The sequence below is a fragment of the Engystomops pustulosus genome, chromosome 11 (assembly GCF_040894005.1).
Source record: "Engystomops pustulosus chromosome 11, aEngPut4.maternal, whole genome shotgun sequence".
Lineage (NCBI taxonomy): Eukaryota > Metazoa > Chordata > Amphibia > Anura > Leptodactylidae > Engystomops > Engystomops pustulosus.
The window spans coordinates 5845032-5869711 of NC_092421.1; the positions used below are offsets into that span (position 1 = coordinate 5845032).

The window sequence follows — 24680 nt, forward strand, 5'->3', positions numbered from 1 at the left end:
AAACAACTTCTATTTAGTCTATTAACCCTTTAAGTGTTTCACATGGGTTTAAACAATATGAACCTGCGATTCAGAAACTTTAGAATTTTTGGGGAACATACATTAATTTAGGCCAAAACTGACAGTTTCATAATGATTAAAATGATGAAACGCTCTGCAACGTTTGATGCCCAATTTCAAAAAGGGGTTAAACACCCGGTATCGAGTTTTTCCAATACCAGGTGTTAGTGCCGGTACCAGCGAGACCCGGTGTCCCGAAATTTTCTTCTGATGCGCCGCTGTAATATCCCAATAGGGTGGTCATTAAGGGGTTAAAGAACCTTATGAGGTCTTGTTTTCATCTATGGCAATGATGGCGAACCTTTTAGCGGCCAAGTGCCCAAACTGCAACCCAATCCCCCCTTATTTATCGCGAGGTGCTAACCAATAATTAAAGCAGTAAGTTATTGCTCCCTGTTCTTCAACTTTCAATCAGATTGGCCTCCTGAGGACAGCAGCACAGTAGAAAGATGGAACATTTGCATCACTTTGTACACAGAGAATCCTCCAAAGATAATTCGGGCCTGTCTACTGATTCTCCCTATTCCTACAGTTCAAAGTAGAGAAGTAAGTATCAAAATATGTCTGAAAACAGCACCTATTAAGTGGCTTGCAACTGCAGGAAGATTCTTTGAGTTCTGTCTGGTGTGCTGGGGCGATGGCCCGGGTGCCCACAGAAAGGGCTCTGAGTGCCGCCTCTGGCCGCACATCCGCCGAAAGATAGAGCGTGCCACATGTGTGGCACCGGATCCCCGCCGTGCCGCTATTGCCGTCTATGGGGCCCCGCAGACGGCAGTGTGAATGAGCCCTATGATACATTGGGCTTTAACTCAGTTCTTAGTCTGAAGAAGGCCCTGAGTGGCCGGAACACGTGTTATACCTTTTAATTTGATAATGGATGTTTCAGTCCTAAACTGGTGCCTAAACTTTTCTGCCTGTGATATTTACCTCAAAACATTCAGGTTAGACTTCACCTTACACCAGTCAGAAATAAAGCAAACATTTATATTTACATCCAAACTATATTATAAGTAGTAATACTTTATTTTATGCGTAACAGGATGCCTAAAATACTTGTAAAGATGAGTGGCAAAACAACGCGGTAAGGATCTGTCTTGTCATGGCTGAGTGGGTAGCACTTCTGCCTTGCAGCGCTGGGGTCCTGGGTTCAAGTCCCACCCAGGTCAACATCTGCAAAGAGTTTGTATGTTCTCTCCGTGTTTGCATGGGTTTCCTCCGGGTCCTCCTGTTTCCTCCCACACTCCAAAGAAAAACATACTGGTAGGTTGATTAGCTTGTGAGCCCCATGGGGACAGGGACTGATTTGTCATGCTTAGTGCAGCGCTGCGTAATCTGTAGACGCCATATAAATAAAGAATTATTGTTGTCATACAGTGTCACAAAGTTTATGGGCATTTGGACTGAAAGCCCATTTGTAGTCACCAAAGAATCAAAAGGCTAGACTCACATTTACTGGGGGGACATGTTGTGTGAACAGAGGAGAAGTAGTGCACAGTTCATTTTAATGGTGAAATCAAGTTTAATTTATTTGGGTCTGATGGGAAACATTAATTATGTTGCCATACTGGGAAAAGACTGAACATAAAGTGTGTAAAGAAGTCAGTGAAAAGTGGGGGAGGAAGTGGTTTGGGGAATGTTTTCTGCAACAGCAGTTGGACCTCTCATACAGCTACACGGTGTAATTAATGCAAGTGTACATCAGAACCTTCTTCAACAACGAGCGGCTCCTTCCTTGTATTCTTCATTCAGTCAGCCAGCAATATTCATGCAGGATAATGCTTCCTGTCGCACAGCAAAATGGGTAAAGCAGCTCCTTGAAACAGAAAACATTGAAACGGCAATGGCCCAGAGTCCTGATCAAAACCCAATAGAAAACCTCTGGGAAATCTTTGGTGACAAACTTATGGCCAAATAAATCCTCTACAGTCACAGAACTGTGGAAAAGACTGGAAGAGGAGTGGACCAAAACCACACAAGAGCAGTATCAGTATTAGAGACTAGTCCTGCGGCTGCAGATGTGCTCAAGTCATTCAAAACTAAGAACATTTACTGGTTGTAACCTTCATAAAATTTACTTCTCTGTGCTAAACTCATGGCTGTTCTCTAATTATGATCATCACGTTTTTTACAAAATAAAGGTTTTATGTTGATGTACTTTGGTAATTGTGTCAGATGTACGATCAAAGTGTGATACAATTGTTCTCTAATTGTAACATTGCTACATATTAGCTTCAATATTAGTCGTGCGTGAATTAAGAAGGTTATTAATGCAAGCGTTGACAAGAACTTTTGTCAATATTCTATGTGATCATGGAAACAAAATGATTACATCTGACAGATATCTGGTTCATAGACCAGAACATTTATGGAAAATATTGGAAATGTCGTAGCATGTGGTCATTATAGGAAATGGTAAGAAGTCAATAAATTGCTTTGCAGGCAGTGCTAAGCGATGGTTACAGGGATTCATTAAATAAATCATTTTAGGTATATTATTCTAGGAATTCTAGGAATAATTTTAAAAAAAAACTATTTATCTCAAAAATATAGGAAAATCTTTGTTTATCTGGCCTTAAATAATGGCACATGAGTGATTGGATGAGCCTAACAGTCTAGAAGTAACAAGGGTTTTATCACTATAGAATACCTATAGGAGTTATCAGACAAGGGTTTTGTTTTTCCCAAAATTCTAAAAATTGTCAGTCACTTTCAAGCTCCAACACTGATATGAATGAGGAACCCTTGGCTGGGGAGCATGCAATCTACTCTCTCCATAGGTGTCATGTAGTCACCATTGCACAAAGTGATATAGAGAGAAAAAAACATCTCTGTCATAGTAAACTGAATAAATAGGAATTCAGATAAAGGAGCGTAATCGTACTAAAGCTACATTCACATGGACGTGTTGGAGGGCATATATCCCCCATAGACAGCAATGGGTGCACGGCGCCGTGCAGGAGTGGTCCGGTGCATCACATTTGCGGCACCATACCGTTCCGTAGCTGGGAGAAATATAGGACATGTCCTATCTTTCCCCATAACATGGCGCCGTGCACCATACACCGCTGTGGAGAGGTGCAGGGGTGAGCGGCGCGGATGTGTGCCCGCAATGCTGCGGTACAGCGGGCACTTCGTCGCATGAATGTAGCTTAATATAAAGGAGAATTTCTATATATGAAGGGCTAGTTAATCTTACTAACACCTGGATTATCTTTCATAAAGCCAATCAAATGCAAATAAAAATCTGTGTGCCCCTATGTTTGTAGTGGATGTTTGAGATTGGGCTCCTTTGGTCTGTACAGTAGGCACACACTTTCATTCTGCCCTCTTGCTCAGCCCTGTTTAATTTTGTCTACCAAGCAGGATTCCTGCGAATATATACTAGGACAGTGATGGCGAACCTTTTAGAGCCAGAGTGCACAATCTACAACCAAAACCTACTTTTAAGTCTCAAAGTGCCGGCATGACATTTAATGCAGTAACCTATTGACCCCAGCTGTATCAATCGTGTTGGCACCAATACAATAGAAAGATGATGGAGAAATTTGGATGATAGCTTCCTTCCAGGGCCCCCTGAAGAGGAAGAATCAGGGGTCCTAGAGCAGGAGCTCCAATGATAATCCATCTCTGTCCACACCTTCTCGCTTCTCGTGTAGTCCTGACAACCAAGGAGGTGTTGCTTTAAAATAGCGCTGAGCATGGCATGTCCATGGCTTTCTTGGATTACAGGAGGAAGCCTTGAGTCACATCTAGCAAATTCTGTGCTGGGATGCAAGCCTGGGTGCCCACAGAAAGGGCTCTGAGTGCCACCTCTGGCACCCGTGCCGTAGGTTCGCCACCACAGTACTAGGGGATCTGGCTAATGGATTCAGTGTTCTATGTGGTTTTAGATTTGTTATCTAGTAAACGTATGCTTTTACTAACAATGTCATTTGTGTGGCCGTCTTGGATTTCTTTGGTTGTATACAATGTTTGTAGTGTGCAAATATCATCTGAACGATATCTTAGATGTCATTCCATTAAGGGAGCAAAAAAGGGTTTGGTTTTAGAGCTCTCCAAATAGACGTGTAAATACTTTTAATCAACCGTAAAGGACTTTTTACAGAGCCCAATGAGTGTACACAGGAATGATCACGTCCAATATTCACTTAAAGCATAACAGTACAAACAACCTACAAGTAAACCAACCCGCTTAGGCATAAAATATTACCCCGGGTAATGTGCTACTACTAATCAGTGCTGTTACATAAGGGAGGTTATTCTCTTGCAATTGCTCCTTCCCCTTAAAAGGTCTATCCTCACGTCCTATAGATGCACCTACCACCCGATCTATCTTTATAGGTAGATCCGTGGTTGTAGGTTCCCTTTAAAAGTGATCACATTAAAAAAATCCACCATATAAATTTGTTATTCTTTTGACATTTTTAAAACATCCCAGAAAAAAGGAACATAAAACAATAAACCTTAGTACATAAATGCCGAATCCCCCAGACCCACAGGAAACCCAGCGATACTTTATCATACAGAGGCGCGGGGCTATTATTAAAGTGAATTGCATTCTGACGGAAGTTTTAGAAATCTCTCACATCTGGATGTATTGCCCCTGCATAAAATGAAGAAATATCTATTCTTTAGCCGGTGTATATGGAGAATAATTTTCCTGTATTCTGGGGCCTTAAACTGAAGCCCCGCTGTTAGCTGCTAAGTAAGTATTTATTTATATTCACCAAAGCCTCCATAAATAAAGCGAGAGCCGTGATGAACTGGGAGCCTCCGTGTTATTAAAATAGTTTGTCTTATTGTTTTATTGATTTACCATTGAGGCCTCGCTTACTATTTCAGTATGTAAAAGTCATCAGGCCCTGGAGCTGCAGTTTGCCAGGACGTTAATTGCTTCAGGTCGTTTCTTTCGTCCCCCCCCCTCCCGGACTGTCAGGGCCGGTGGTTTGCATGGATGCCTGCTAAGCACTGTGGCACCGCCATGATTAATGGCGCCTTCAAACACAGGACTGAGCCATTAATGTATTGGCAGGTCTAGCAATAGATCACAGCTATTGATTAGTTTGTAGGAGAGTGTTAACCCCCTTATCGCTGGAACATAGATGAGACACTGGAACGAATGCTTAATCCTTTGTATGACTTCCATAACTTATGACTATGCTTCACAGTAGGACATTTTCATTGTTGCTATGTTTATCTTAGTCATGACGCACCCCTATGGTCTTTGTAGTAGCGTGGAGCAGGGTGTTATGAACACATGATTAGCAAGCAACTTTAAAGGGCATTTACCACCAGGATGAATTATTTTATGCAAATGAACCTGAGGGGCTCCAGACTCCATAGGTGTTAAAGGAAACCAACCATCTCGGATCTACTTAATAAGATAGATCCGGTGGCAGGATCCTGTAATAAATGCCATTGGAGCCCTTTTTAGGGCTAATCTTTCACTGACCGATACGTTTGTAAATCTTTTATTGCCCTAATATGCAAATTAGTAAAGAGGCTACTGGGACGTAGAGTAGCCAGAGCTGAAGGTACACGGCAAGGCCACTGGACGCCCCAGTAGCCTCTTTTGATCCCCCTACCCAGAGATGTTCAGCGCGTACTCGTGCCACACTAGTGTACATGGGAATTGTAAACAATGGGGAGGATTTATCAAAAAGTCAAAAAGTAGTATCTGAGCTCTGATTGGTTTCCATGGGAAACTACACTAGAACAATTCTGATCTCATAAAATCTTCTTAAATGTGTTATCCATGACCGCCTTGCTTCTAAAATCAACTTTAAAGATGATGCTAAAATCATAGCCCCTCACAGGCTGCTACACTCCACAGGAGCATTTCTACCTTCCCATTGTGTAAGATTACAGTATGCAGAGGAAGGGGGAAGTGCTGAGGGAGCAGGGGACAGGCAGGATTGTGACACCCTGCAAAGGTTACAGCACAGATGGGCTCAGGTAATAGGTAATACCCACCTAAGCCCCTCTGACTCATTAGAAGAAGTTGATTTTAGGAGGAAGAAGGCCACATGGATAACAAATGACAAATATAAGAAGATGAGTAAGTTCCCATAGTTTATCCATGCTTGAGCTAATATTAAATGTTTGCCTACTTTTCAACAACCCACATCTATACTAAAAGTAAATACCATTTGTAATTTGTATGCAATAGATCTTAGGCTACAATAATCAGCTGTAACAGTTATCACAGGCGTCTGTAATGAAGCTTTATTGTTAACCCTGATGAGAATCCAACATTTTTAAAATCCAGTTGTCACAGTGACCAAAAAAATGTTGGCTGGGGTTACAATTATAAAGTATACAGTTCCGACTTACATACAAATTCAAGTTAAGAACAAACCTACAGAACCTATCTTGTACCTAACCCGGGGACTGCCTGTAATATGTTTATTATATAAATTGCCTAAATATTTTCGGATGTATTTACACTTGATGCATGCGCCCAAAACTCAAAAGAAATAACCAATTGTAACAAAGTATACAAAGAAGCATGACTACCTAGAATCCCAGAGCTTATGCTGAGAATTGTTAGCTATTTCAAGTCAGTGACTTAATCTGCATCCACGGCTCACCACGAAATGTCTCCTCTCCGGTAAAGACATGTTGATCCCTCGTCCCCCTCCCGTCTATTGTACCGCCTGTTAAGAATATAAGTGCTGGCACTTTTTGCCCGCATCCGTTGCTAGGAAAATGTATGCAAAAAGCCTGGAATCCCCATAGAGCGAGTGATATATAGGAATCCCTTTATTACAACAATAAAACGTAGTGACATTTCCATAATTCGGCAAATAGCCTTCCGGCATCAATCTTCTGAATTAGGAGAGAAATTAAGCTGTAAATTAAAAGGGAGGTACAAGCCTGGGACATAGTGGGAGATGTCAAGGGAATGAACAGAACAGGGAGCCTGTGGCTGCTGGAGAGAACAGGCCAATAAGAATGTTCTGCTGCTGCCATACATGTCACAGATATAAGCTGTAGCTAAAATACACACACAAACATATATGTATATACATGTATTTATAAAACAAAAATATTACTACGTTGTCAATTAGAAGAAGATACCTGATCACAAATCCTGAAAAGGAGCATAGACGTAATTTGTGGATATGGCAAAAATGTTAAAAAACAAATTGGGGCTCATTTACTAAGGGTCCGCGGACCGCACCAACGTCGGACGATTTCAGATTTGCGCCACATTCAAAAGGGTACGCGATCAGATTTTGGCGCAATCTCGTCGGCTTTCATGCGACACAAATTGGGGGGGGGGGCGGTCGTGGGACGATTCAACGGATTCGGACAAACTGCGGGATTTAACTTAAAAATTGTGTCGTAAGCCCAAGCACTTACATGCATCGGGATCTTCTCCGGACTGGGTAAGTAAGTGTGCCCCATTGTATGACCTAGAATGGACAGGTCTATGAAGTAAGAGAGATCCATTACTGATAAATGTTATGATATGAAACTGAAAGCTGACTGTAAACACTGGATTATAATAAATTCTAATAATAATTCCTGTATTTATATAGCGCACGCAGATCACGCAGCACTGCACAGAGCTCGCCAGATCAGTCCCTGTCCCCAATGGGCCTCACAATCTAATCAACCTACCAGTATGTTTTAGAGTGTGGGAGGAAACCAGAGGACCCACGCAAACACTAAGAGAACATACAAACTCTTTGTAGATGTTGATCTGGATGTGACTTGAACCCAGGACCCAAGCTCTGCAAGGCTGCAGTGCTAATCTCCAGTCCTCTAAGACTACACTGAGAAGTATTGGTAATGTAATGTTAAAGGGGTATTCCAGGAATATACAAAAACCCATGATGCTATAAATATATGAATGTAACAAAACTCATTAGTTGTCATTAGTTACAGAATGGAGCTTAATTAGTTTGCATGTATGATTCACAAAATTTTATGGCCTCTCTGTAGTATGCAGAGTTATCACCAAGATGGCCGCCACTGGAAACTACAAGTCCCATGATCCTTTAGTTCTCCCTCTTATGCCCTGCCCCCAGTGATGATGTAACAGACTGTCCTGCTCTGTTACCATAGTAATGATGTGTAACTGCCATCACCACACACCGGCCATACTGGATGCACTGCAACCAACCGACTACACCCAAACAAAATGGTGATCACATGACCTGCCCAGGCAGCTGCAGGACATGTGATGTGGACATGTGACCAGCGGCATCTTCTGTCCAGTGTCTGCTCCGCACGGAGCAAATTAACGGACTGATTAGTGAAGTAATCCTTCACTACATGAAAAATGTAGAACTGATATAAATAAACAATAAAACTCACAAACACATTGGGGCTCATTGTTGGACTCAGGGTCCGAACGCCGCACTTTCGTCGGGTTTCCCGAATATTTCCGTTTTGCGCCGAATTGCCCTGGGTTTTTTGGTGCACGCGATCGGATTGTTGCGCGTCGGCATGCACACGACAGAAATCTGGGGCGTGGCTGTCGGACAACCCGATAGATTTGGAAAAACCGCGGAATTTAAAAAACGAATTGTGTCGCAAGATCAAGCACTCACATGCACAGGGAGGAAGAAGGTGAACTCCGGCGGACCTCAGCGCAGAAGTAACACCTGCTGGAACTCGGGCGCACGATCTTAGGGAATCGCGGTAGACCCAAATCCTCGTCAGACAACGCACCGCAGGATCGCGACAGGACGGGGTAAGTAAATCTGCCCCATTAGGTATCGCTGCGTCAAAAAATGCCCGATCTATCTATCGCTGGAAACACACAGGAACAGGGAGGCGTCTGGGAACGCTGGAGACACACAGGAACACGGAGGCATCTGGGAACGCTGGAGACACACAGGAACAGGGAGGCGTCTGGGAACACTGGAGACACACAGGAACAGGGAGGCGTCTGGGAACACTGGAGACACACAGGAACAGTGAGGCGTCTGGGAACACTGGAGACACACAGGAACACGGAGGCATCTGGGAACACTGGAGACACACAGGAACACGGAGGCGTCTGGGAAGGCTGGAGACACACAGGAACACGGAGGCATGTGGGAATGCTGGAGACACACAGGAACACGGAGGCATCTGGGAATGCTGGAGACACACAGGAACACGGAGGAGTCTGGGAACACTGGAGACACACAGGAACAGGGAGGCGTCTGGGAACGCTGGAGACACACAGGAACAGGGAGGCGTCTGGGAACACTGGAGACACACAGGAACACGGAGGCATCTGGGAATGCTGGAGACACACAGGAACACGGAGGCATCTGGGAATGCTGGAGACACACAGGAACACGGAGGAGTCTGGGAACACTGGAGACACACAGGAACAGGGAGGCGTCTGGGAACGCTGGAGACACACAGGACACAGAGGCATCTGGGAACACTGGAGACACACAGGAACAGGGAGGCGTCTGGGAACACTGGAGACACATAGGAACAGTGAGACGTCTGGGAACGCTGGAGACACACAGGAACAAGGAGGCGTCTGAAAATACTGGGAGACAGGAGCGTCTGAAAACACGGATGGGCAATCACTTCAACAGGAACCGCTGTGGGAAGCGTGGTGTGGAAACCTTGGAAGTTTCATTAAAATGCTATCGATCCAGCGGTGCCGGATTATAAGGGCGAGGCCGGATTAGGAGGACGCTGGTCCTTTAAGTCCTGAAAAGTCGGCGTGAGAGCGCCCTAGCAGCGGGAGCGCCCGTTCTGGAGGGAAGGAGGCGTGCGGCCTACACGCCGAGACCCGAGCAGAGCCAGGAGCCTGGAGAGGTGTGTAGGGGCCAGGGGGACACCGCGCCACAAAGGAGGGCACAGGTGTACCCGCAATCCGTACCAAGGATCGCGGGTTCGGCCATGACAATGTCTAGTATATTCCTTTAGCGAACATATATATGATCAAGGAGATGCAACATCACTAATTAGACAGGAACTAATAGTTTGGTCTTAAATGAAAGAGCACTTTATAAATGGGTCATCAGCTTTATTTCCTGCTGCCACATTTTCTCAGCTGAGACGGAGCAGCTTAAAGCACATTTCTCATCCAGGCTTCTGTGATACAATGGTAATAAATATAAGCACAAGTTAGATGAACAGCTGTTTACTGCAAAACAACCTACTTCCCATCATCGCCTTTACATTGCTACTCTCAAACCATAAAAAAATACCCAAAACCGGGCCAAGCAGATTGTTTTTAACCCTGTCACTCTTTGTATCTGAAGCAAATCCATTATATGAGAACAATTTTTTTTTCATGTGTAGATAAATATGGGTTCAACCTTGCAGGAACATCAGATAGGACAATAATACTGACCATTAGGAGAGCTGCTATAGCTGGACCCTCAGCATGACCAAACCACAGTGGGGCACATATATAAAAACAGTGCAAACTGCACAAGATGCGGTTTGCCTGTGTAGTGTGCAGGGGGCACCAGATTCTGGAACTGTGGAGCTCTCTGCACTGCCCCGACAGAGTGCACCAACTTTTTTTTGGTGCACCTTTAACATAGGACGTGCAACACAATTCTGTTATACTCTGCATGATAAATGTGTTGCACGGTCCCACTGGGCACCGAAACGTCCTTTATGTACAGAACTTTGTGTTGCATTGAGTATAATGCACATTTGTGTCTAGGACACTTGTTAAATACCTGTGCAAACAGTTTGCATGTAAAAGAACGTGCAAAGTGACAGAAAACTAGCGCAGGGGATTTAGTAAATGTGGCCAAATGTGTATTTCAATGAGGTAGAAAAGCAATTTCAACAAATGAAAACCAACAAGGTTACGAGCTCCCATCCACATGAGTTTAGGGTCAGCATCCATTGGTGATATGTGAGCTCCTAATAAATGTTTACGTAATTTTCCATAAAATCTGCGTAATAAGAGGGTGTTCTATAAAATTAGACAGATCACGATCTATACACGATCTATGTGTGTATAGGTGTGTGAGGTCCGCTAATATGCCAATGACTCAGGCCAGGACTGCAGCTGCTATGAATTCTGAAGCTCGGGAAACCTGTCACCAGGGACCTCATTTTCACTAAAGACAGGTAGCAGAAGCCCATGACACCTGCAGTGCAAATCTGCCTTTCTGCTTTCTCTAAGCATTTGCATTACAGTATAATTGTGTGTTATAACTTACTCTTGCATCCTGATAGAATCCTGGGGTAGTCACAGGGGCTGGACTTTGGTTTGGATGCATTTCAAAAAACAACATGGAACAAAAAGCAATCCTGGTAACTACAGACCTGTGAGTCTAACCTCTGTTGTGGGGAAAATATTTGAGGGGTTTGTTAGAGATGCTATCCTGGAGTATTTCACTGTAAATAACCTCCTCAGATCTTAGCCCCCACCTTTATGCTCCTGTACAGCTCCTCCCTCCTGCTCCTTCTCAGAGGTCACAGCCTGGTTACATGACATCAGTGGGGGAGGGACAAGCTGTACAAGAGCACAAAGATTAAGGCAGCCTGCAGCTCAAACAAGTCACATGTTGTTTTTTGAATGCATCCAAACCAAAGCCCAACCCCTGGGACTACCCCAGGATTATGTCAGGATGCAAGATTAAGTTATAACACATAATTATATTGTAATGCAAATGCTTAGAAAGGGCAGAGAGGTATTTTTGCACTGCAGGTGCAGGTGTCACTGCAGGTGTCAGGCTTCTGTAACCTGTCTTTAGTGAAAATGAGGTCCCTGGTGACAGGTTCCCTTTAAGCTGTTGAAACCACAGCTGTGTGCCTAAGCCCATAATAATTCATGGGACTATGTGCTAGAAACAATGGCCAATTGTATGGAGACTTAAAGGGAGTCAACTAGCTCTAAAATCGCCCCATGAGTAAAACAAGCATTGTGCAGGGCATAAAAATAGGAGAACCAGCAGATGAGGCCAAGCCCTTTTTGAACCAAAGGGCTCATTTACATAAAGCTGTGATCGCTATCAATCAACATATTTCTGAACAGTTGTGCCATCCACAATACTGTTCTTACTCTACAGTTTTTAGGTGGTAGACTCCCTTTAATATTAGGGGTTTGTTACTGCAAGACTACATTACGGTGCATGATGCCTATATCAGGTTACCGTATGAATGACAACGTCACAACCCATGTATATGGTGTTTAAACTAAAAAATGATTAACACAATGAAAATATTTCCTTAAATATATGAAAATAAGGATTGAAGGAGGCTAATAAAATGTAATTTCAGCAATCACTGAAGTCAGAGTAAAAGCGACGTGATGGGGAACTTTAAATATTTGCTATATATGCATCAATCCATAACTCCATTTATCTATCTAACCAAAGTATTGCGAATATCACTGTGCGAAAAGACATAAATTTGAAGTTTATGTTCTGTAAAGAACAAATACGGAAAAAATGCATCAAAATAATGAAAGATTGTTTATGTATTCTGGCATGAAGTGAGAATGTGTTATGAGTCTGACAGAGAGCGAGAGGCGGGGGGAAGACGGGGAGAGGGAGAGAAAGCCTCACTCATGATAGATAGACATGGCTGACACTTCCGTATCCATTTTGCATGGTACACCAGTTGCGGCGTTGCTTGCTGCCGACAGCGCAATAAATCAAGGTCTGCCGGTGCTGTATCTACAGCTTATTACATTCAAGATGACAAATAAATAATAACCCGTGTCACGTCGGCCCTTTGCTCAGAGATTCAGCCTGAAACCTCTGGCTCATCGCTCTTGATCTTGAGTGAAAATGCTACAAACCAGAGAGTGGAAGGCCGTGAAGAGGCTGATCTTTTTGAAATGACTGAGGTATATAGGATAGAACCAATGTCCTACATTTATGTGTCGTCTAAAAAGGTCAAAAATGTGCAGGCAAGTAGTAAGAAAGAAAACCAAGAATACTGCTGTAAATGTGAGAAATACAGATAGATGGTACAAGTGGTATAAGAACAAATCTAGGGTAATTCTTATATTAAAAGAATACAAAATATAAAGTAAAACATGTACAAACATCAGTAGTATCTGGTTTGGTCTGCCACCAGCTAGAACAGTTCTATACAATATTTCTATGCATCCAGCTATATTGGTTGTGGAGTAGTCATAACTTGTTACATTTTAACAATAGATAAATTTAAATTTATTGTAAGAAAAAATCTAAAAGTTCTCTCTGTTCTCATTCATGGTTCTGCATAGACAGACAATTATTTTTAATATTTAAAAATTCCCTGAGGACTGGTTTTCTTCCACAGAACTGGCACATAGCAAATGTGGTACATATGCATAAAAAAGGATCAAAAAGCGATCCTGGAAACTACAGACCTGTGAGTCTAACCTCTGTTGTGGGGAAAATATTTGAGGGGTTTGTTAGAGATGTTATCCTGGAGTATCTCACTGTACATAACTTTATAACCCAGCGTCAGCATCAGGTTTATGAGAGATTGGTCCTGTCTGGTTTCTACGAGGAGGTAAGTTCAGGACTGGATCTGGGGGACGCTGTGGATGTTGTATATCTGGGCTTTTCAAAGGTATTTGACACATTGAGACTGCTGGGAATAGGGGAAAATTCTGTGTATTTGGGCAAGTAATTGGCTTAGTGATAGAAAACAGAGGGTCATCATTAATGGCACATTCTCAGATTGGGTTGAGGTTACCTGTGAGGGCCACAAGGGTCAGTATTGGGGCCACTTATTTTTAATATTTTTATATTGATCCCTTATAAATAATGGCTGGACCATCATACAAGCTCTTTTACCTATTGTGTCACCTCCTCATTCTCATAGACTGTAAGCTCTTGTGATCGGGGCCTTCGCTCCCATTGTTCCATATGACTGTTTGTACTCTGTAATGTAATATTATATTTGTATGTGTCCCCTATGATTTGTAAAGCTACGGAATCTGATGGCGCTATATAAATAAAGATTATTATTATTATTATTGTAGTGAGTTTCGATAGTTTAGCATTACAGAGGGATTTGTGGAAGCTTGAGAAGTGGACAGAGAAATGCTTGATGAGGTTTAATGTAGATAAATGTAAAGTTATGTACTTGGGCCATGGAAACAAAAAGTATAATTATGTTCTAAACAGTCAATTACTTGGTGAAAATGGAGCAGAAAAGGACTTGGGGGTATTGGTGGATGGTAAACTTTATTTTAGTGACCAGAGCCAGGCGGCTGCTGCTAAGGCAAAAGAAATGATGGGAAGTATCAAGAAAGGAATAGATTCTCATGATAAGGACATATTTTGCCCTTATACAAATCCCTGTTCAGAACACACATGGAATATTGTGTACAGTTTTGGGCTGCAGTGTATAAAAAGGACTGGAACGTGTGCAGAGGACAGCAATCAAGATTTTCAGGAGAACAGGGGGAATAGAATACAATGAAAGATTACAAAATTTGGGATTATTCAGTTTAGAAAAAAGACAACTGAGGGGAGACCTCATTACAATGTACAAATACCTGAACGGACAGTACAAGGATCTCTCCAAAGATCTTTTTATACCAAGGCCTGAGAAAAGGACAAGGGGACATCCTCTACGCCTAGAGGAGAGGAGGTTCTACCATCACCATAGACAGGGGGCATCCTCTACACCTAGAGGAGAGGAGGTTCTAACATCACCATAGACAGGGGGCATCCTCTACACCTAGAAGAGGTTCTACCATCACCATAGACAGGGGCATCCTCTACACCTAGAGGAGAGGAGGTTCTACCATCACCATAGACAGGGGGCATCCTCTACACCTAGAGGAGAGGAGGTTCTAACATCACCATAGACAGGGGGCATCCTCTACACCTAGAAGAGGTTCTACCATCACCATAGACAGGGGCATCCTCTACACCTAGAGGAGAGGAGGTTCTACCATCACCATAGACAGGGGACATCCTCTACACCTAGAGGAGAGGAGGCTCTACCATCACCATAGACAGGAGGTATCCACTACACCTAGAGGAGAGGAGGTTCTACCATCACCATAGACAGGGAGCATCCTCTACACCTAGAGGAGAGGAGGTTCTACCATCACCATAGACAGGGGGCATCCTCTACACCTAGAGGAGAGGAGGTTCTACCATCACCATAGACAGGGGGCATCCTCTACACCTAGAGGAGAGGAGGTTCTACCATCACCATAGACAGGGGGCATCCTCTACACCTAGAGGAGAGGAGGTTCTACCATCACCATAGACAGGGGGCATCCTCTACACCTAGAGGAGAGGAGGTTCTACCATCACCATAGACGGGGGACATCATCTACACCTAGAGGAGAGGAGGTTCTATCATCACCATAGAGAGGGGACATCCTCTACACCTAGAGGAGAGGAGGTTCTACCATCACCATAGACAGGGGCATCCTCTACACCTAGAGGAGAGGAGGTTCTACCATCACCATAGACAGGGGGCATCCTCTACATCTAGAGGAGAGGAGGCTATACCATCACCATATAAAGGGGGCATCCTCTACACCTAGAGGAGGGGAGGTTCTACCATCACCATAGACAGGGGGCATCCTCTACACCTAGAGGAGAGGAGGTTCTAACATCACCATAGACAGGGGGCATCCTCTACACCTAGAGGAGAGGAGGTTCTACCATCACCATAGACAGGGGGCATCCTCTACACCTAGAGGAGAGGAGGTTCTACCATCACCATAGACAGGGGACATCCTCTACACCTAGAGGAGAGGAGGTTCTATCATCACCATAGACAGTGGGCATCCTCTACACCTAGAACAGAGGAGGTTCTACCATCACCATAGACAGGGGGCATCCTCTACACCTAGAGGAGAGGAGGTTCTACCATCACCATAGACAAGGGGCATCCTCTACACCTAGAACAGAGGAGGTTCTACCATCACCATAGACAGGGGCATCCTCTACACCTAGAGAAGAGGAGGTTCTACCATCACCATAGACAGGGGCATCCTCTACACCTAGAGGAGAGGAGGTTCTACCATCACCATAGACAGGGGACATCCTCTACACCTAGAGGAGAGGAGGTTCTACCATCACCATAGACAGGGGGCATCCTCTACACCTAGAGGAGAGGAGGTTCTACCATCACCATAGACAGGAGGCATCCTCTACACCTAGAGGAGAGGAGGTTCTACCATCACCATAGACAGGGGACATCCTCTACACCTAGAGGAGAGGAGGTTCTACCATCACCATAGACAGGAGGCATCCTCTACACCTAGAGGAGAGGAGGTTCTACCATCACCATAGACAGGGGCATCCTCTACACCTAGAGGAGAGGAGGGTCTACCATCACCATAGACAGGGGCATCCTCTACACCTAGAGGAGAGGAGGTTCTACCATCACCATAGACAGGAGGCATCCTCTACATCTAGAGGAGAGGAGTTTCTACCATCACCATAGACAGGGGGCATCCTCTACACCTAGAGGAGAGGAGGTTCTAACATCACCATAGACAGGGGACATCCTCTACACCTAGAGGAGAGGAGATTCTACCATCACCATAGACAGGAGGCATCCTCTACACCTAGAGGAGAGGAGGTTCTACCATTACCATAGACAGGGGGCATCCTCTACACCTAGAGGAGAGGAGGTTCTATCATCACCATAGACAGAGGGCATCCTCTACACCTAGAGGAGAGGAGGTTCTACCATCACCATAGACAGGGGGCATCCTCTACACCTAGAGGAGAGGAGGTTCTACCATCACCATAGACAGGGGACATCCTCTACACCTAGAGGAGAGGAGGTTCTACCATCACCATAGACAGGGGCATCCTCTACACCTAGAGGAGAGGAGGTTCTACCATCACCATAGACAGGGGCATCCTCTACACCTAGAGGAGAGGAGGTTCTACCATCACCATAGACAGGGGCATCCTCTACACCTAGAGGAGAGGAGGTTCTACCATCACCATAGACAGGGGCATCCTCTACACCTAGAGGAGAGGAGCCTCTATCATCACCATAGACAAAGGTTCTTTATTGTAAGAGCAGTGAGACTATGGAACTCTCTCCCGCAGGAGGTTGTTATGGAAGACTCTATGTCCATGTACAAGAGAGGCCTGGATGACTTTCTGGAGAGCAAAAATATCACCAGTTATGTAGAAAAAACATTTGTTTCAGTCTTAAAGCTTGGACTTGATGGACTTATGTCTTTTTCCGGCCTTATATACTATGATACTATGATATCATGATGGTCCCTTTTCCAGTAACGCAGGAGGCTTAGAATACAGTGTGTGGTTTGAGATTGAGGAGAGAGAAGTTGGCTTTACAGGCGATAGGCCAGGCATAGGTTGCTAATATAAGTTCTTGTTTTTTTGAGGAACCTAACTTTAGAGTTTCTTCCTTACACAATCTGTCCTCAGATCTCAGTTCAGAATACTGTACAAATGGTGAAATTGGGGTGAATGGGTTCTGTTGCCCCATCCAGAAGAAGAAACCCACTTAGCTGGAAAACCTTGCAGAGTACTCCAAAACCTCTTCACCAAGATGTTTCTTTCGACGAGGACAGATTACATGTCTTGATCAAAAATGATTCCAAGATTAACCTAGAATCATTCTTCATTTGGATGGGTTAAATTAAATAGGATGTGGGCAAGATATATAGATAGGAGAGAGATAGATAGATAGATAGATAGATAGATAGATAGGAGATAGATAGATAGATAGATAGATAGATAGATAGATAGATAGATAGATAGATAGAAATAAAGGAGATAGATAGATAGATAGATAGATAGATAGAAGATAGATAGGAGATAGATAGATAGATAGATAGATAGATAGATATGAGCTAGATAGAAAGGAGATAGATAGATAGGAGATAGATAGATAGGAGATAGATTGATATGAGATAGATAGATAGATAGATAGATAGATAGGAGATAGATAGATAGATAGATAGATAGATAGATAGATAGATAGATAGATAGATATGAGATAGATAGAAAGGAGATAGATAGATAGGAGATAGATAGATAGGAGATAGATTGATATGAGATAGATAGATAGATAGATAGATAGATAGGAGATAGATGATAGATAGATAGATAGATAGATAGATAGATAGATAGATAGATAGATAGGAGATAGATAGATAGATAGATAGATTGATATGAGATAGATAGATAGATAAATAGATAGATTGATATGAGATAGATAGATAGATAGATAGATAGGAGATAGATAGATAGATAGATTGATATGAGATAGATAGATAGAAGATAGATAGATAGATTGATATGAGATAGATAGGAGATAGATAGATAGATAGATAGATAGATAGATAGATAGATAGATAGATAGATAGGAGATAGATAGATAGATAGATAGATAGATAGATGATAGATAGATAGATAGATAGATAGATAGGAGATAGATAGATAGATTGATATGAGATAGATAGGAGATAGATAGATAGATAGATAGATAGATAGATAGATAGATAGATAGATAATAGATAGATAGATAGATAGATAGATAGGAGATAGATAGATAGATAGATAGATAGATAGATAGATAGATGGTAAACAAATCTGCCTACACTGCATTTTAGCTTACGTTTAGACACTGGTCAATAATATAGATATATCCATGTTAAAATAGCTGAAATATGGCCATAGCACAAATTCTGACTAGAAGATGTGGACCTTACTGATGCCTTCAGCAAGTCTCAAGCAAAGGACGCCTTGCTAAAGAGAAATTCCTTGCAGACATAGTCTTTGGGACATGGTCATGCACTCTTATCCTAAGGATCAATTTGTACTGGGGTGGTCCCCTACTTAAGGAGACCCGACTTACAGACAACCCCTAGTTACAGACGGACCCCTCTGCCCACTGTGACCTCTGGTGACCTCTCTGGATGTTACTGCAATGATCAGCAGTAAGGTGTCAGTAATGAAGCTTTATTTCATAATTCTTGGTCCAAATAAAGAAAAAAAAATGTTGAAACTCCAATTGCAACTGGGGCAAAACATTTTTTGTTTCCAATTATAAAATATACAGTTCCGACTTACATACAAATTCAACTTAAGAACAAACCTATGGAACCTATCTTGTACGTAACCCGGGGACAGCCTGTATTAGAAGCAAGCGTTCCTAGAATATCAGAAAGTCAGAGGAAATACTTTCAGTTATTTTTTTATAATTACAAGTTATTCTTAGAAATAGGTAATTAAACATAATTAAAACTCAGAAACAAAGAAATAGATAATATAAGCATGTTAGTGTTCGGGTGGGCTGTTCTAGCTAATGTTGACATTCTGTATTCCATATGTAACATTAAACATTGCAATGCTGAGATTATAATCAATGAATAAAACAGCAACGTGAAGAGCCCAACATTGGTAAAGGGACACATGTTATGCGTAAATCTCGGAGAACCCGGACGATAACATAGACATAAACATGTGCTTTTAACCCCGTTTGCTACAGCAGTGTGCGGGTTAACCTTTCAGCCACCTTCTACCTGACGATCCTAAATATTTCATATTCCTATTTCTCTCTGACATTTGTAGATGACTAAAGTGTTACAAAAGAAATAAAATGCTGATTGAAGAGTTCGCCGTCATAAAGGTTACTGAATTGTAAATGGCCCCTTGAATCTTACTGTTAATAGGGACCCAGCTGTAAACAGCATGAAGTATGTGACGACGAGGTCTGTGCAAGCTCCTTCAGGAGTCGTTTCGACATTAATCACCGGATCACCAAGCCATGCTTAATTGCAAGTTGTATATCACTGGGATCCATGCTAAGCAGAAAGGAGCTCATTATGCTGCTGTATGGTAAGTGCTCTGGTGCTGCTGGGTTTAACCTGCTCACAGCTGGGAGACACTTCACTTTACCTATTTCCAAGGCTTTACTAAAGACAGACGACCATCATTAGAATATGTATTTTTGGCTATCATGTTTTTTTACGATTAAGGATGTGTTTACATGAGATGCACATGATGGTGATTTTTTTTTTTTTTGGAAACTTGGAATGTTGGTGCCTTAAATCATTAAAGGGGTTATCCGGGTGTTAAAAATTACTGAGAGCCGGGCTGGGGAGGGCTAGTTAAACATAATAAACATCTACTTACCTCGTCCGGCACTGCTGATGTCCTGCGCCGCGGTCCATCTCCTCTGTGCGCTGGTTTGTTTACAAGGGTGCACAGGGAGGTCCGGCCGGCCAGAAGCTCCCATCCGACACCATCTAGCAGCGCTTACAACGCTGAGAGACAGGGACGGATGGGAGGAGCCGGCCACAGCGTGGACCGGTAGCTCCCTGTGCGCGGCTGTAAACAAACAAGGGCTTGGATCAAACAGACCGCGGCGCGGGACATCGGCGGTGCCGGAGGAGGTATTATTATCTTTGAATAGCCCGTCCCAGCCCGGACCTAAGTAATTTTTTTAACACCCAGATAACCCTTTTAAATCTGCATTTAGCAGTGAATTTACCCTGAATGGGGTCAAATCTGCAATGTAACAAAATATACCGTGCCCGGAGCTCCTACCAGAACCATCTAGAGCAGTGATCCCCAACCTTTTTCTGCCCAGGGACCAGCTGTAAACATACATTTTCTTCAGGGACCAGTTCGGTGGGGGGTTGCGGTCTGGTGTCATAGTTTCATAGCTAAAAATGTATATTTGAATGCTCCACCATAACTCCCTGTGTGCTTAGCTTACATCGTTCCAGTTCCTGAAGAAGCACCCCAACTTGTATTGTTCTTTTTCCTGTAGCATGCTCCCCTCCCATGTCCCCTTTACTGCATTATGTCTTCCCTCCATGTCTCCTTTGCTTTGCTTCCCTCACCATATGCTTCCAATGTCCCCTTTCCCAGCCAAACTCTGTCAAAAACAAAAATACTTACCTTCCTCATTCCCCTGCAACAGTCTTCGCTTCCTTCCCTTCACTAATAGCATGATGTTATGACATCATGACGCTTGTCGTCAATAGAGCAGTGCATTATTTGGTGTTTTTTTTTTTTTTTTTTTACAGTGGTCAGGCATGGCCCAGTACCAGGTGTTCCAAGGCCCGGTCTTGGGCCGCGGACCGGTGGTTGGGGAACACTGATCTAGAGCCATGAATGCCATCAGTCATGTCGCACCACCCTCACTACTCCATGAAGAAGGATAAATGCAAATCGGAAATCAATATGAGGGTCCTAATACAAGAGCAACAACAGTCAGTGCTATCACTTGTGATTTTTTGATAATTCAGGCCTGAAACAACAGCATGTCAGGGCAAAGCTCGGTAAATAAATAGGAAACCACTAACACCAGTGGTTCCCATTAAGATTTGTAAGATAGTGCCTTAAAATGAGTTTTCCCATAATTATTCATCACCAAACAGGAAACAATAATTTGGTCACGTTGTCACAACAAAAAGTGCTATTTCTCTGTATAATGGTGCTTCATTAAGAAATCATGAATCTGGTGCTTCCCTGAACTGGCCCAAACAGAGTTCACCATCTTTTTTGTGGTGGACCTTTAACCCCTTCCTGCCGATGCCCTTTTTCGTTTCTGCGTTTTCATTTTTCACTCCCCACCTTCAAAAATCTATAACTTTTTAAATTTTCCATGTACAGAGCTGTGTGACGGCTTGTTTTCTGCGTAACAAATTACATTTCATAGTGATGGTACTGAATATTCCATGCCGTGTACTGTAAAGAGCAAAACTGCAGTGAAATTGGTGAGAAAAAAACGCATTCACGCCGTGTTCTTGTGGGTTTGGATTTTACAGCTTTCACTGTGCGCCCCAAATAACATGTCAGCTTTATTCTTTGGGTCAGTGCGATTACGGAGATAACATACCGGTATTTATACAGGTTTTATAATGTTTTCATACGTTTACAAAAATTAAAACCTCCTGTACAAAAAAAACATTTTTGGATTTTGCCATCTTCTGGCGCTTATAACTTTTTTATACTTTTATGTAAGGAGCTGTGGGTGGTGCCATTTTTGGCACCCGCCGGTACACGGGATGACGTTTTCAATGTTCTCATTGACCTTTTGATCATTTTTTATATTTTTTTAAATGGCAGAAAAGTGCCATTTTTTACTTTGGGCGCTATTTTCCGTTACGGGGTTAAATGCAGTAAAAAAAACGTTATTATATTTTGATAGATCAGGCATTTTCGGACGCAGCGATACCTGATGTGTTTATGATTTTTACTATTTATTTATATCAGTTTTAGAGAAAGGGGGGGGGATTTGAATTTTTTTTTTTAATTATCATTTTATCAAATTCTCAGAAACAGCACAAGGCATAAACACAGATTATTCTAGGGCTCTAGGCCCAAAGATCTGGCAGGGGACACAGGAAGGGGTTGGAATTTATAGGGGCAGGCAGCAGGCCAGAGCTGGTGCACGTGCGTCCTAGGAGACGGGAGCACGTGTGCCGCAGTGTGGACATTGCGGGGATCGCCGCTGGAGCCAGGACAAGTGAGATAGCAGACGCTGGGGTACGCGGGTGCGCCTGCGACCCGAGATATGGGTCGCAGGAGTACCCTTGACACAGCTCATATGCAGTGCTGTGTTTTTCCATAGTGAAAGACAACAACCGGGAAGGGTGGGGGTTGATTTATCCGAGCTCTGACATGCTTGCCTGTGCCAAAATGTTGCAAAAAATTATGCAAAAATGACACAATCATGGACATGCAACTTTTTTGACAGAAAAAAAAACACACACATCAGACCCAAAGTCCCAATAAATACCTCCTCTATCGTGTAGTATGAAGCTGCAGTCATATTTCCATGTATTTGGACATATAGACGTCCATATGACTGTAGGACCCATCAGACCAATACGAACAGCGGACACAAAATACAAAATAACAGCGATATTGTAATGTATAAATAATTAGAAAGATGGACACTTTTATTATTAGTTATTATTTTTATCAATTGTCTCATCAGTAAATTGATGTAAAATTGTAAAGTAACTAAGATCCGTAGAGGTCTATGGAAATACTTTTGGCATTGGATATGAATGCACATGTCTGACTGTGCAGGACAACCCTCCTGAAATGGTTAAAAACAAACATAATAGAGATAATAATAATGAGAGGGAAACATGGAATCCAGGGTAATAGGAATATAGATTTGCCCTCCTTCCCTTCCAGGATTCTAGGAGACTGTTGTATATTTTGTTTTGACAAAATTATTGATTTAGATGGGGCACAATAGTACAGAACTATTTAAAGGTCAGAGAAAGACAAATGAGTTTACACTTGAACAGTGCGAGCTTATCTGTCATGAAAGTGTAATGATGTCCTTATCCTGTGCTGTGCTCAGCACTACATATTTCACTGTGAAGTCACACCAGACTCGCATTCTCCTTCTACACTCCTAGGCTATTTGTTGGTGGGGGTAATGGGCAAGCAATGTCGTGAAATTAACTCATTTATATAGACCTTACAGTGCTTAATAGGTAAGTGAAGATTATTACAAGACTGATCAAATATACGAACTATAACTTCAATACACCAATACATCTGATCACATGAAATCACAGCAGACTCCATGGAGGATGGGGAGGAGTAGAAGTCCATGGACGCTGCTGTGATTTCATGTGATCAGATATATACATGAGGTACAGTTTGCTAATGTTAGGAGGCTAAAGGACCTTAGATTGTCACCCTGGTCACATGACATTACTGGCTGTATGCTGAGAAGGCATGGGGAGGAGCTGCTGGATTTATTCAGGGGAGGCCACAACCCCTCCCCCTTTGACCGACTCGATCTACATTTGGCTTATAAGCAAGGCAGGTTTATAGAGTTGATTTTATGGGGATCTGAGGGAAAGAATTTTTAGCTAAAAAACGGCTGTCAGTTACTAGGCCTTTAAGGGAACCTGTCACTAGCTGTATTTGTGAAAAATGTGGTGACAAGTTCCTTTTAATAAAATTTTTCCCCAATAAACAAAACAGTTAGGGAGACAATTTTCTTTTTGTAAAACTAAAGTTTGCTGAAAACGTAACTGAGGTGCATAAAATCCCGATAAGTAAGTGAATAGCAGATCATCACACAAGTCAGATCATGAATCACAACCTCACCAACAGATTAGAAAACTAGAATCATACTGAGGCCGGATATATCATTGGGTTTAAGGGCCGGAAGCCAAAAAAGTGGCCTTTTAACAGAAATGGTCAGAAAAAATCTAACAGAGCCTCTCAAAAAGTTGTTTTATATGAAAAATTCCAATGACACTGATAAAACTGCAACTCAAACAATGGTGTCTCAACCACAATCAAATATCAATCTACAACATTTATACATGTGTAACTTGGGAATCCCTCACACCCTACACCACCCGAGTATAGCTCAGGGTCATACCTAATGTTACTCAACCAGAGACCACCAGCAATGCTCAGGCGCAGCCCTGGTGGGCTTGGGAGTTTTGTTGGATCTTAATTTCTTATGATCTTAATGGACTTTATGAAGACATCACAATGGTTATACAGGTGGTCCCCTACTTCAGAACACCCGACTTCCATACGACCCCTAGTTACAGACGGACCTCTAGATTTTGGTAATTTTCTGTACTTTAGCCCTAGAATACAATAATCAGCTGTAACAGTTATCACAGGCGTCTGTAATGAAGATTTAATATTAATCCTGGTTCTTATGACAACCCAACATTTTTAAAATACAATTGTGATAGAGACCCAAAACATTTTGGCTGGGTTTAC

The 24680-nt window shown here is 42.7% G+C and overlaps 1 protein-coding gene across 2 annotated transcripts in view; it reads right to left on the reverse strand.

The window, feature by feature from the left end:
* The window catches only part of LRMDA (leucine rich melanocyte differentiation associated), a 559529-nt gene that overhangs the window by 373583 nt on the left and 161266 nt on the right, over positions 1–24680 (reverse strand). The window lies entirely within an intron of this gene.